Source organism: Bos taurus, chromosome 8, assembly GCF_002263795.3.
Source record: "Bos taurus isolate L1 Dominette 01449 registration number 42190680 breed Hereford chromosome 8, ARS-UCD2.0, whole genome shotgun sequence".
Classification (NCBI taxonomy): domain Eukaryota; kingdom Metazoa; phylum Chordata; class Mammalia; order Artiodactyla; family Bovidae; genus Bos; species Bos taurus.
In genome coordinates, this window is record NC_037335.1 from 42175659 (window position 1) to 42189515 (window position 13857).

Sequence of the window (13857 nt, forward strand, 5' to 3'; positions counted from 1 at the left end):
AGTCAGACTTCCAAAAGGCTCCCAATGGTCCTGCTTCTTGCTATCCACTTCCTGTGTGATATGTACCACTTGTGTGGGGGCTGGATCTAGTGGTTTGCTTCTAACAAACACAATACAGGGAAAATGGAAGGAGTCACCTCCCAGGATAGGTTATATGAGACTGACTGTGTCTCGCTCGCATTCTGCCTTGCTAGGACTCTCGCTCATTTTCTGGCTCTCTTGGCTTGTTCACTGTAGTGAACCAAGTTCCCATGTTGGAGAGGCCTACATAACAAGGGACTGAGGGTGGTGTCCGGCCAATACTGAGCAAGGAACTGTAGTCCTCAAGCCAACAGCTGGTGAGGAATTGGATCCAGCCCACAACTACTCAATGAGCTTGGAAGCGGATCCCAACCTCACTCAAGTCTTGAGAGGATGTGGCCAGACCCAACCTCATGAGTGTCTTCTAGAGATCCTGGGCTAACCCAGGATTGCAGCTGTGGAGAAAGCCCAAAGCAGAAGACCCAGCCAAGTCATACCCAGATTCAAGTTGTTGCTTTAAGCCATTAAGCTATTTGTTACACAGCCAAAAGTGTTTTGGCACCAATTTCAATGGAGGAGTAGGGGTCGGGTTCTCCATGTTAACAAGCAAATCTCTGAGGAGGGTTTTTCCCTCACCGAGCAAGTAATTCTCCGGGACAACAACTGGGTGTCCTGCAATTCAACTCCATTCTGACACTGTTATCCATAGACAGCATCAAATTCCACAGATGCAGGCTCAGTCTTGTAAGACGCCCTTCCCCCCACCACTTCGATGCCAATCCCAATCACCTGTGCTTCTGAATGACTGGCTATAAATCAGAGGTTCCCACAACTTTCTCCTTGTATCTGATTAGCTTGCTAGAGAAGCTCACAGAGCTCAGACGAACACATTTACTTACTAGACCACTTGTTTACAATAAAATGATGTAACTCAGGAACAGACGGAAGACATACAGAGGGCAAGGTATGAAGAAAGAGCTTAGTGTCCATGCTGTCTCCAAGCTCACTGCTCTGCCAGTACTACCTGTGTTCACCAAACGGGAAGCTTCTGAACCCTGTCCTTTTGGGGGTTTTGCAGGGCATCATTACACAGTCATAACTGATTAAATCATTGGCCATTAGCAATTGATTCAACCTCGAGTCCTTCTCTGGAAGTCAGGGGTGGAACTGAAAGTTCTAACCCTCTTATTACAATACTGGGTCTCCTGGCAACCAGCTGCCATCCTAAAGTGGGGTCCAAAAGTCACCTCAGTAACATAAGAAAAACACTTTTATGGCTTTCTTCCTTTAGGAAATTGCAAATGTTTCAGGAGTTCCATGCCAGAAATGGAGTTAAAGATCAATATTCATCTTGATACAAACCACGATATCAAAGCAGCTCCAAAGAACTAACACAGTGGCCGAGTAAGACATGGAGCCTCGACCCCTACCTTCCATTCACCACTCTGTGCTCCACAGGTATTGGCAGCACGGGGTCTCTTTAATCGCCAGCAGACATCTATCCTATCAAGCTCAGAGTAAAAAGAGTTGTCCTCCTTTCTTGGCTAGACAGACAGCTTCACAAGCATTAAAATAGCTGCAGTTGATCAAAAATTAAACGCAGCAAGATAGAATATAAAAATGAACCCAAGTCACTGGAGTGTTACGCTGGCAATTATTTCTGTGTTCAGGGAAGGGAGTCTGGCTCTTAAAAGTTACTTTCAGAGATCCACACTGAAGACAAAATCCCTCTCTCTGACCCCACCATCCCTATCAGGGCCAGACTCCTTCCCAGGCCAGGAGGGAGCTGTGGGTGGGAAAGCAGGTGGGAAAGCAGGGAGTTGTGGGTGGGAAAGCCCCATATGTAGCCCCTCTCAACTGAGCACGTGAAATTGCTGGATCCTCATGTCCATCAGATGTGAGCTGCAAGCAGGGTGGGGGAAGGGAGGTGGGCATCGAGCAGTGGTCCCTACATCACAAGCTCCCTCAGGTCTCCTGTCTTGATCATCCATCATGACTCCCTTTCCAGCTTTCCAGCCTTGGTTTGGGCCCAGCGCTTCTGTCCTGTCATCTTCAGAGACTCTGAATAATTCCCTCCCTTCATTTATATTGCTTCTGTGAAGTGTAACTTTATCATGTTCCTCCAGAGCCTTCTTTTTCTAGGTTATATAAATTTAGCTCTTCACCCTCCTTTCACAACTTGCCCTCTAATCCTCTTGCTAGTTTATTAATTTTTCTTCATTTCTTACACATATGCACGGGTACACACCCTTTTGCAGGGTAAAAGGGCCATGGGAAACAGGACCAAGAAAAATGTGGAAAATTCACACTAAGAAGGGAGGAAAGAAAGGAAGTTTCTTTATTCTGATAGTAAATGCATGGAAACTCATTTGGGGGAGATGACAGAATGAACATCATTTGGAAAAGATTGTGATTTTTGGAAACTATAGTTTCTTCCTCAAGATAAAGAGTTCTAAGTAAGATGTTTTCAACACATGAGGGAGGGCAAGGGCTAAGAGATTTATTTTCTCTTACATTTCTTTTCCTTCTCCACTCTCTCATCTCTCCCCCAAAATCTCACTGAGCCTCTGACTGATCTCAACCTACTCAAACACACTCCAAGGCATGGAGAAAAACAGAGAAGCCAACCTTTCCCGGGATGAAGGCAAGAACAGGAGTGCTAACTCTAATCTCTGCCTCAGGGTAACCCTTAAAGTCAGCAGAGTTTCTCTGGGTACACAAACCCTCCCTGCCCTGACTGCAAGTTTCTAACCCACAGGTAAGTGCATTTAGGAGACACCTATGGTTATTTTATTGCATTACAGAAAATACCTGAGAATCAATGAATTTATGCCTTGTTTATGTTTTCCTAGAAACCCTATGGAAACCCAAGTTCTTTTTAATTTATGATTTTAAAAGCTTTATTTTTTTTCTCCCTTTCCCCTTTCTCCTTAATCTTTCTATTTTAGGGAGTTGAAAATATTTCTGCTACTCAAGACTTAAATGCAGCCCTTCTGGCATTAGGGGCTAAGGATAATGACCATGTTCTCCCCAGACTCTTTCTCTTACGGTAAGTTAAAGTCACCCTGTCGTGTCTAACTCTTTGTGAACCCATGGACTATAGCCCGCCAGGCTCCTCTGTCCATGGGGATTCTCCAGGCAAGAATACTGGAGTGAGTTGCCACGCCCTCCTCCAGGGAATCTTCCCAACCCAGGGATTGAACCTGGGTCTCCTGCATTGCAGGCAGATTCTTTACCATCTGAGCCGCCAGTGAAGCCCCTCTTATAGAAGAAGGCAACAAAAGGGATCGTATCTTTTCTCTTTGGGCAAGAGAGAAGGAGTTAGCCAAGAAAACATGAATTTCTTTAGGGACAAAGAGAGAAGGCAAATGAAAAACCTGGTGTTTAGTGTTAGGACAAGCCTCCAAAGAGCAGATGGCAGGTGTTGTTGCCATGGGTTACGTATATGTCTGTGGCAGGTAGAGCAACACATCCCTCCAAAGATGCCCACATCACAACCCCAGAACCTGTGACCCAAGTCACCTTCCCCGGAGAAGCGGACTCTACAGATGGGATTAAGAGGATGAGCCTTGAGAGGGGGAGGTTGTCCTGGGTTATCCAGGTAGACCGAACGGAATAAGGGTCCTTAGAAGAGGGAGGAGGTGGGATCAAGGAAAGGAAAGCTGAGGTGACAATGGAACCAAAGACTGCAGAGATGCACTGTGGAGGCAGGGTCGTGAGCCAAGGAAGGCAGGCAGCTTCCAGAAGGTGGAAAAAACCAGGAAACCCTCTCCGTTAGAGCCTCCGCAAACAACGAGCCCTGCTACCCCACTTTCCCCCAGTAAGACTGATCTTGGGCTTCTGACCTCTAAAACCGTACAAGAGTACATTTGTGTTGCTTTTAGTCACTCAGTTTATGGCAATCTGTTGTAACCAGGAAATCAATACAATGTCTTTTTCAATTTTTATTGGGGTAAAAGTCACATAATATAAAACATGCTATGTTAACCATGTTTAACTGTACAGTGCAGTGGCACTAAGTACGTTCACATTGTTATGCAACTTTCACCATCATCCATCTCCGGAGTTTTTCACTTTCCTAAACTGAACCTCTGTCCCCATTAAACACTAACTTCCCGTTTCCTCCCTGCCCCCACCCCTCCGCGGGCCCGGCATCACCCAATGTGTAAGGTAGGTACTATTACTCCCATATACCTGAAGAGAAAAAGGAGACAAAACTACTCATCCAAGTTCACAGAAACCAAAGCCGGCCTAATTACAAAGCTCATGCTTGCAGGATAAAGATTCCCTTGAGTGACTATCCTGATGTTTACATTCTGTCCACTAGATGAAGCACAGCATTCACTAGTGACTATGAGCACGGTCAATTCTTATGACTTGCCTTTTTTTTTATGGCTCTCATCTGGGCAGTAGTTTGGTTTAGTGAGCTTTGGAGTCAGAGCTCTCACTGAATCCCAGCTCTGGTTTAAGATCTTGAATAGTATAGCAAAGTGGCTATTGAAATTATATACAACCTTTGACTCCGCACTATCAACCCTGAGGATATTGTCCTTAGACATAAAAGAACCAGTCACTTAAGACTATACATATAAGGATGATTCGTTTATAGTAGGGGGACAAAAGGAAAGATGAAAGCCTACTGTACAGAAATGGCTGAATTAATGGGCTAAATCCAAACAATGGATTATGCAGCCATTGGAACCCTGAGCTGGATCTCTGTGAGGTAACTGGTGAATTCTACAAAATGCTATACACTGAAAATACAAGATACAGGTAAGTGTGTACATATAATATATATACAGATATACAACAATCCCAGTTTTATAAGTCAATGACAAAACTCCTTCAGATTATATAAGCAAGGGAAAAAGGTATATAATATATTACAAACAAAATTAAATATCCATTCTTAATTTTTAGAAATGGCAAGGAAATAGTGTTAGATAAATTAGACTGTTACAAGATAAAATAGCTCTGTTGTAACCCCAAAGGAAGTGTTATGCCTAATGGGAAGCACTAGAAATATTCCCATTAAAGTCAAAAATAGAACTTGATGTTGTGCTACAAGTATAAGAAATACAACTGGGTAAGAAAAAGAAATAATTCTAAAAGTTGAAAAGGAACATGAAAAATTATTTGCAGGTGCTACGACCATATGAAACCAACTGAAAAGTTACCATAACCAATAAGAGAATTCAAAAAGATATTAGGGATATAAAAATAGAAATGTCAGCTTTCACATACACAACCACGTGGATAATATAATCTAAGAGAAGACTACATGAATATGGCAACCAAAATAGGAATTAATGAGAATATGTAACATTTACATATAACATTACAGATAACATTTACAATACTCCTGAAGAACTAAGATTTTTTTTTAATGGAAACACACACCATGACACAGGTGTGAAATTTCTATAACCTAATTTATAAGTTTAATACATCCCAATTAAAACACCCCAAATGGGTAGGGGAGAAGATTCTAAAGCTCACATGAAAACATAAATTGCAATAACCAGGAAAACTCTGAAAAAGAACAATGGGGTAGAGCAAGGGAGGTTGAAATAGTCATGAGATATTAAAACATGTTTTAAAACCTTCTCTTTAAAAAAAAAAAAAAACTTCTCTTATTAGAACAGTGTGGTAATATGTTAATAGATTGATGGAAGAAAATAGGAAGTTCAAAGTATACACACATACACACACCCCTATCTATAGAGAGACTTGAAATCATATGATAAAGACATCTCAAATCAGTCACAAACTGGTTCAATAAATGATATTGGGATAATTGGAAAACTACCTAGAAATATATAAAGTTGGATGCAGGTTTCAACAGACATAGTGGGATTGCTGCCAAATGGATTAAAGACTTAAATGCATTGAAACCATCAAAGTTCTAAACAAAAACATGGGGGAGTTATAACCTTGGGGTGATGATGCTCTAATTAAGATTCAAATTTAGAAGTGATAAAAGAAAAGACTGATAAACTTGACCTAAAATAGAAAGTTTTCTATGGGGAGAAACACTATAAAAGACCAAAACAAGAGAGAAACTAAGAAAAGCTATTTGCAGTTCATATCAGAGAGTGCTAACTCCCTAACATATAAAAAATGCCCAATAGAAAAATGGATAGAGAATATGAAAAAGTGATACATGGAAACGGAAATACGCGTCTCTCATCTCAAACATGAAGAGACGGTCAACTTTATTTATACAAACAAGAAATAATTCAAACTACCCTGACTTAGTTTCCACCTATGAGACTGACAGAATCCCAAGAGTGATGAAAACTATTACCAAAGCAATGGGGAAAGAGGCATGTTAAACTCTACGGGTGAGAGGACCTCTGAGAGGTCAGTACCTGTCAGAATTACAAATGCTCCCCTTTACCTCTGATGCAGTAATACATCCTACAGACACACTAGCACTCACTGGGAAAGACACGTGGCTCAGGAGAGGGTAGTTGATTTCACCATTGTCTGCACACAAAATTGAAAATCATCTCAGAACTTTAATCGAGTTATGGAGTGAAGTAATTCAGACAGAGAAGGAAAGAGATCATTTGATATCCCTTGTATGTAGAATCTAAGAAGAAATGATAACAAATGAGCTCATTTACAGAAAGAGACTTACAGACTTAGAGATCAAATTTATAGTAGCCAGGGGGTAAGGATGGGGGATGGGGAAGGGATAGTTGGGGAATTTGGGATGGACATGTACACATGTATCCATATTTAAAATGGATATCACCAAAGACCTATTGTCTAGCACAGGGAACTCTGTTCACTGTTATGTGGCAGCCTGGATGGGAGGGGAGTTTGGGGGAGAACGGATACATGTGTATGCATGGCTGAGACCCTTTACTGTTAACCTGAAACTATCACAGCACTGTTAATTAGCTACACCTCAATACAAAATAAAAATTCTTTAAAAGTTAAAATTCTGAAATTAGCTTTTATAAATTAATGAAGTAGGACATAATGCAACTATTTAAAAAGAAAACTCTTCATGCTCAGATTTGTAAAGAACTCTATGACATTGTTAAGTTAAAAAAATAAAAGCAACTTATGGTGTAGTATGTCCAGTATCATGACTGTACAAAGGCAGAAAGCCATCCATATATGCATGAAAAGCCTCCAGAAAGAATCGACAGATCAACAACAGCGCTTCTCTTTTGAAAGAGTTTTTGTTTTCTAAGTATGTAAAGGCATTGCATATTCAAAAATTAAATATTTGAGAGTATTTCTGCATTGATTTTTTTTGCCATAGGCATACATTATTTAAACACGAAAAGGGTAATTTTATTTTGAGAAGAAGGGAACTTCAAAGTTCAAATTTGGAAGTTAGATTAAGTGCCTCTAAATTCTGGTTCCACTTCTGAGCAGCTGTGTGATATTCAACCCTCGAAGCTTTACTTCTGACACGCATCTTACAGCTCAGCATGGGCTGTTCTGAGGTTTCACTGCGGTAATGACTGTAGAAGTCTAGGCCCAGAGTAAGCCCTTGAGAAAGACCGCTTATTATTCCCTCACAGGTTGTTGGAGAGAAGGCCATGAGATAAATTACCTAAAGCTGCTGGTGCAGGCACTCAGGAAATATTCATACCCTCCTTCCCTTTCTCCTCCAATCCCCCTGCAGCCCACATCATGACAGGCCTCATTGCCGACCAATGTTCCTTGTCTACTCAAATGTCCCAAGTCATCTTTCTTGACAGAATGTCGCCATGAAGGAAAAAAAGCTAAAGACTGGAAATAGTGATAAATTACTTGTTGTTTTGGAGGTTTTCTACCCTTCAGACCAACTTATTGACCAGAGACATATTAATACATCTTTTGTTACCTGAACATCACTGACCAGAGATGTTTCAATATTCACTTACATAACAAATTGCCAGCCACAGGCAGTTTCTGCAAAAATCCCCTGGTCAATAATGTGTTACACTGAACTTCCATAATAATTGCAAACTGCAGACCTGGTGAAACTGCTTGGCTGGAAGTGGGACAACACACACAGTTGAAGAAGCTCAGGGATTCAATCTGGATGCAAATAAGTAATTATGCTGAGAATTTTTGATTTCCAAGTGACTGAAATTTAGAATGTACAGAGAATTAATAAACCCGTGCTTTTCAGCCTCTTCTGTTTTCTTCTTGATGTTACTATTTGGGTTGAATGAATTCTCTCAATTTGATATAGGAAGCAGTCAAAAACTCAAGAGATACTGGTCATTAATTACTTTAACCAATATTTAGTAAGTACCTGCTAAGTGCAAAGCATAATGCTGGTCTCTGTGTGTGGTCTGAAGAAAATGATTAAAAGTTACGATTTTGCTCTAAAAGTTGAACAACAAAGTAACCTGGTCCTTTAAGAGTAGGAAAATAAAATATCAGTAATTCTGGCCCTATTAATGTCAAGTTTTTCCAAGAAGAGATTATTATGCTCTAAAAGTTGAACAAAGTAACCCAGTCCTTTAGAGCAGGGAAATAAAATATTAGTAATTCCAGTCCTATTAATTTCAAGTTTTTCTAAGAAGAGAGATTATTATACCAACAATTTATATAATAGAGAGACAGGAAATGCCTTAGATTCTTCTACTGTAGTAAGCTTCAACATTTTTCAAACAGCAGTTATATGTAAATGATACATGTGGATTTTGAATCATTTTTAACTGCTCCATTAGGGAGCTCTTGTAGGTGTTTTCTATGCAGGGCTTTATAGGCAAAGTTTACCATCTGAAGATAAAAATCTCTACAGATGACGATAGACAGATGTAATACTGCAGATAATGTGATCTATAATGCAAATCTCATCTGGAGCCTGGAAGGGGAGAGGAGTTAGGCGTGAGGAACAGTTTTGCACAACCTCATTTACTCCCACAGCCCTTTAACAGGGGCATTATCATTCCCGTTTTACAGACAGTGCTGTAGAGCTTTAGAAAGCGAGTGGCTGAGCCAAGTCTCCCCAAACGATAAACAGCCACATCCCAGGTCTACTGACTACATGGCATTCTCTTTGTCTTTTTCACCACAATGCTTAATTCCCCTTGCACAGAAGCCATTAGTGAAACAGAAGGCTGAGGCTAGGAGTGTCCAAGACCATGACACAAACAGAGCATTGGCAACTGGCCTCAGAAGAACCCAACTCCTTGCCGGCCTTGATTTTCTATAATAAGCCCTTAGAGATGCTGGTGATTGAGAGGAGGGACTCTACTGTTCAGGCTTTTAAAAATGATCACTCAGTGATGGGGTGTTTTCAAGGTTCAGAACTGCCCATGCCACAGGTTCAGGATACTGCAATCTCCACATCCACCAAGCCCTATCCATGGCCTGTACTTCCCAAGCTCCCTTTCCCAAACCTCCCCTCCCCCACAGCAGTGTGTTAGTTCTTCAACAGGTTGTGTAACATTTTCATTGCAGACTTCTGTTTTATATCCTAACTAATTTTTCATTTAAACACCCATTATTTTAGAAAGCTCAGGGCAACTTCAAGTTTCCAGGTTGGTCAAAATAAGACTGTTTTACTATTCTAGTGCTTGCTCCATTTTGCAAACTTCCTATGCATTCTTCCTTAAACTGTGTGATCTCTCTACCAAAAAGTAAAGGAGCCTCAAGTTGCTCTGGCATGAAAAATAGAAGAAAAGCTGCTGGTGGAGGGGTACAGATATAATCTGGTCTTTTCAATAAATCCTTCTGGACTTGGCCAAGATAAAAAAACAGATCTTGCTGTGACTTATTAGAGGTAAAATTTCAGACAAAATAAAAATAGTAACTTCTTAAGGACTCTGAATAGTCAACAGGAGCAGGTGAGTAATTTGCAGAACAAGTGGAAACTTGAACAACTGATGTGGCAACAGTGAATTTCCTGGTTTTATGTTTTTGTTTTTTCTCCCTGTATCTTCTAGCTTTGACCCAAAGGCAAGCCAAATAGGGAAACTGAACAACAAAACTCAGAAAATCTATCTTTGTGGCCAAAGAATTGACAATAGGGACTCATTAAAAGCGGTCGAGTGTGGCAAAAATCCTTACTGCTTTCCCCTCTTCCGTCTCTACCAGCCTGTCCCAATGCCAGTCACACAGTTGCCACAGTAGCATGAACATCTGAAGATCCTGAGATTAAACCTCTCTCACTTAAAAGAGGGATTGGGAAAAAAAAAAGTCCCACATAAACAGATGGAGAGCTGTATCATGTTCTTGATTAGATTGGAAGAATCAAAATTGTGAAAATGACTATCCTACCCAAAGCAATCTACAGATTCACTGCAATCCCTAACGAATTACCAATGGCATTTTTCACAGAACTAGAACAAAAAAATTTCACAATTTGTATGGAAACACAAAAAACCCTGAATAGCCAAAGTAATCTTGAGCAAGAAGAATGGAGCTGAAGGAATCAGCCTTCCTGACTTCAAACTATATTGCAAAACTACGGCCATCAAAACAGTACAGTACTGGCACAAAAACAGAAATACAGATCAATGGAACAAGATAGAAAGGCCATGGATAAACCCACCCACCTATGGGCACCTTATCTTTGGCAAAGGAGGCAAGAATATACAATGGAGAAAAGACAGCCTCTGCAATAAGTGGTGCTGGGAAAACTGGATAGCTATATATAAAAGAATGAAATTAGAACACTTCCTAACACTAGACACAAAAATAAACTCAGAATAGATTAAAGACCTAAATGTAAGGACAGAAACTATACAACTCTTAGAGGAAAACATAGGCAGAACACTCTTTGACATGAATCACAGCAATATCCTCTTTGACCCACTTCCTAGAGTAATGGAAATAAAAACAAAAAATAAACAAATGCAAGTAATTAAACTTAAAAGCTTCTGCACAGCAAAGGAATCTATAAATGATGAAAAGACAACCCTCAGAATGGGAGACAATAATTGCAAATGGAACAATTGACAAAAGATTAATCTCCAAAATATACAAGCAGTCCTTGAAGCTCAATCCCAGAAAAACAAACAACCCAATCAAAAAGTGGGTGGGTAGCATAAGCAGACATTTCTCCAAAGAAGACATACAGATGGCCAACAAACACACGAAAAGATGCTCAACATCAATCGTTATTAGAGAAATGCAAATCAGAACCACAATCAGGTATCACCTCACACTGGTCAGAATGGCCATCACCAAAAAGTCTACAAATAAATGCTGGAGAGGGGTTGGAAAAAAGGGAACCAACCCTCTTGCACTGTTGGTGGGAATGTAAATTGATACAGTCACATTTATATATATACACACACATACATACATACATATATACACACACACACACACAATGGAATAAGAGCCATGAAAAAGGAATGCATCTGAGTCAGTTCTAGTGAAGTAGATGAACTTAGAGCCTTTATACAGAGTGAAGTCAGCCAGAAAGAGAAATACAAATATCATATATTAATCCGTATATATGGAATCTAGAAAAAAATGTTATTCATGAACCTATTTGCAGGGCAGGAATAGAGATGCAGACATAGAGAACAAACTTGTGGACACAGCAGAGGAAGGAGAGAGGAGGAGGAATTGAGAGGGTAATATTGCCATATGTAAAACAGATAGCTAATGGACAGTTGCTGTATACCAAAGGGAGCTCAATCCAGTGCTCTGTGACAACCTAGAAGGGTGGCATGGAGGGAGGCTCAAGAGGGAGGGGGCATATGTATACTTAACGGCTGATTCATGTTGCTATATGGCAGAAACCAACACAGCACTGCAAAGCAATTATCCTCTGATTGAAAATAAAGTTAAAAATAAAAAATAAATGTAAAGTTCTTGTTGTAAAAACAGTATGAAGGTGATTCTTGCAATTTTTTTTCTTTTCCTCTTCATTTCTCCCCAGGTGAAATAGTGATTATGGCTGCAACTCTAAGAGTAACCCTGTATTTCCAGCTGGATGAGTAAGGAAAGAGGGCTGATCTGCAATAAACCATGTATAGTCTGAGGCAGTGATGCACAGGATATAATGCACACATCCACATCTGCAGCAGATGTCAGTTCCGTTAAGTCAGTCACGGTCTTTTTCTGAGAGGAAGGAACCCAAAATAAGTCTGCCTGCCACCAGGCATCTGGGTGATCTCCCTAAGGATGGTGCCAGCTAAGTTGGTAGCTTTACCTGCGGCTAATGTTTTTTTGCAAGGTGATCCAACCAGTCCATTCTGAAGGAGATCAGCCCTGGGATTTCTTTGGAAGGAATGATGCTAAAGCTGAAACTCCAGTACTTTGGCCACCTCATGTGAAGAGTTGACTCATTGGAAAAGACTCTGATGCTAGGAGGGACTGGGGGCAGGAGGAGAAGGGAACGACAGAGGATGAGATGGCTGGATGGCATCACTGACTCGATGGACGTGGGTCTGAGTGAACTCCGGGAGTTGGTGATGGACAGGGAGGCCTGGCGTGCTGTGATTCATGGGGTCGCAAAGAGTCGGACACGATTGAGTGACTGAACTGATGTTTTTTTGATTCACGCTAAGATGAACCTTAAAGATCCCCACAATGTGTGCTCCTTCTCCTGGATCCATCCCAGTTCTCAGATCCCACAGTCACCAATTTCAACCTGTGCCAAAGATGATGTGCTAATGTGTTTTCTGAGCCCAGGACAGTGAGAATAAGAAAAAACAGAGTTAGGCACAGAGGACAGAAAGCAGTGAAAGGTACAATGTGCTACCACCTGGACACTGGTTCACAATGGTGTCAGCCAGTGGTTTTACGTGCTCAGCCGTGTGCTCACACCTCCATTCGGGCTATTCTTTGCTACAGCCTGTGGTAGGGAGGGAAAGAATTGATCTGCTGGCTCCCTCCCATCTACCACTGGTAAACATTTGCCCAAAGATTTATTAGGGTTGGCTTTGCCTTTTCAGCAGGTGCTTGGGAAACTACAGCATGTACTTGTGCCTCTGGAAGTGGCAGGAAGAGCAAAAGGCTCTGTGGTTGCTTGTCTGCAGGGAGCAGAGCCAAATGGTCTCACGGGGAGTCAACTGGCCATAGCGATGGCTTAGGTGGAGCTATGTAGCCTATGGACTGGAGACGGGCGAGACCAAACAGTCTCAAGGGGTGCCCAATATACACCCACAAAGAAGCTTTGCATTTTCATTTATTCAACACTTATTACACTCCTATGCACTGATACAGGATCATGGGAAAACAAAAATGTTTTCTGCCATCAAGGAACTTTGTCTAGTGAAGATAATACAAACTCTGCACAATTTTTAGTACTATGAGTTTTTTTAAAATGCTAAAGCTTTCCGGAAGAGGGTATTCAACCATGCCTAAGAATTTGGGGAAAGTGGTTCCTGGAGAAAACCGTGAACTGCATTCAACTGTGTAAAATCAAAGTCTTCAGTTAGAAAAGAAACTCATAGCTCATCTGGCCAACAGTTTACTTCAATCCCATGAGTCTTTATTATTCCGAGACCCAAGACAAGTTAAACACCACCACAATCCCCACTTACCTTGGGCTGTATTACATATTCGGGTATTATTAAGCACGTGCACTTTTCCTACCAAAGACACTGCATGTCTCTGAGCCTTTGCAAGTAAAATTCCCTTTCCAGGGTGCCCTTTTGCATTACTCAGGACAGACCAACCTTTTTTTCTTTTTTCAGATCTTTGTTTATGTTGACCATTTTTGAAGTCTTCATTGAATTTGTTACAATACTGCTTCTGTTTTATGTTTTGGGCTTTTGGTCCTGAGGCATGTGGGATCTTAGCCCACCCACCAGGGATCAAACCCACACCCCATGAACTGGACAGCAAAGCCTTAACCACTGGACCACCAGGGGAGTTCCAGAACAGACGAATCTTTTGCTGCCATATCATCCA

The 13857-nt window shown here is 41.0% G+C and overlaps 1 long non-coding RNA gene across 2 annotated transcripts; it reads left to right on the forward strand.

Annotated features, from left to right (window-relative positions):
• Positions 1–998: 998 nt before the first annotated feature.
• Positions 999–8525, forward strand: LOC132345951 (uncharacterized). 2 transcript variants are annotated; one of them, XR_009495567.1, is made up of 4 exons: positions 999–1479; positions 2586–2779; positions 2970–3070; positions 7670–8525. It is a non-coding gene; the product is annotated as an uncharacterized lncRNA (long non-coding RNA). The 2 variants fall into 2 exon arrangements; XR_009495568.1 differs by having other exon boundaries at positions 999–2779.
• Positions 8526–13857: the final 5332 nt, after the last annotated feature.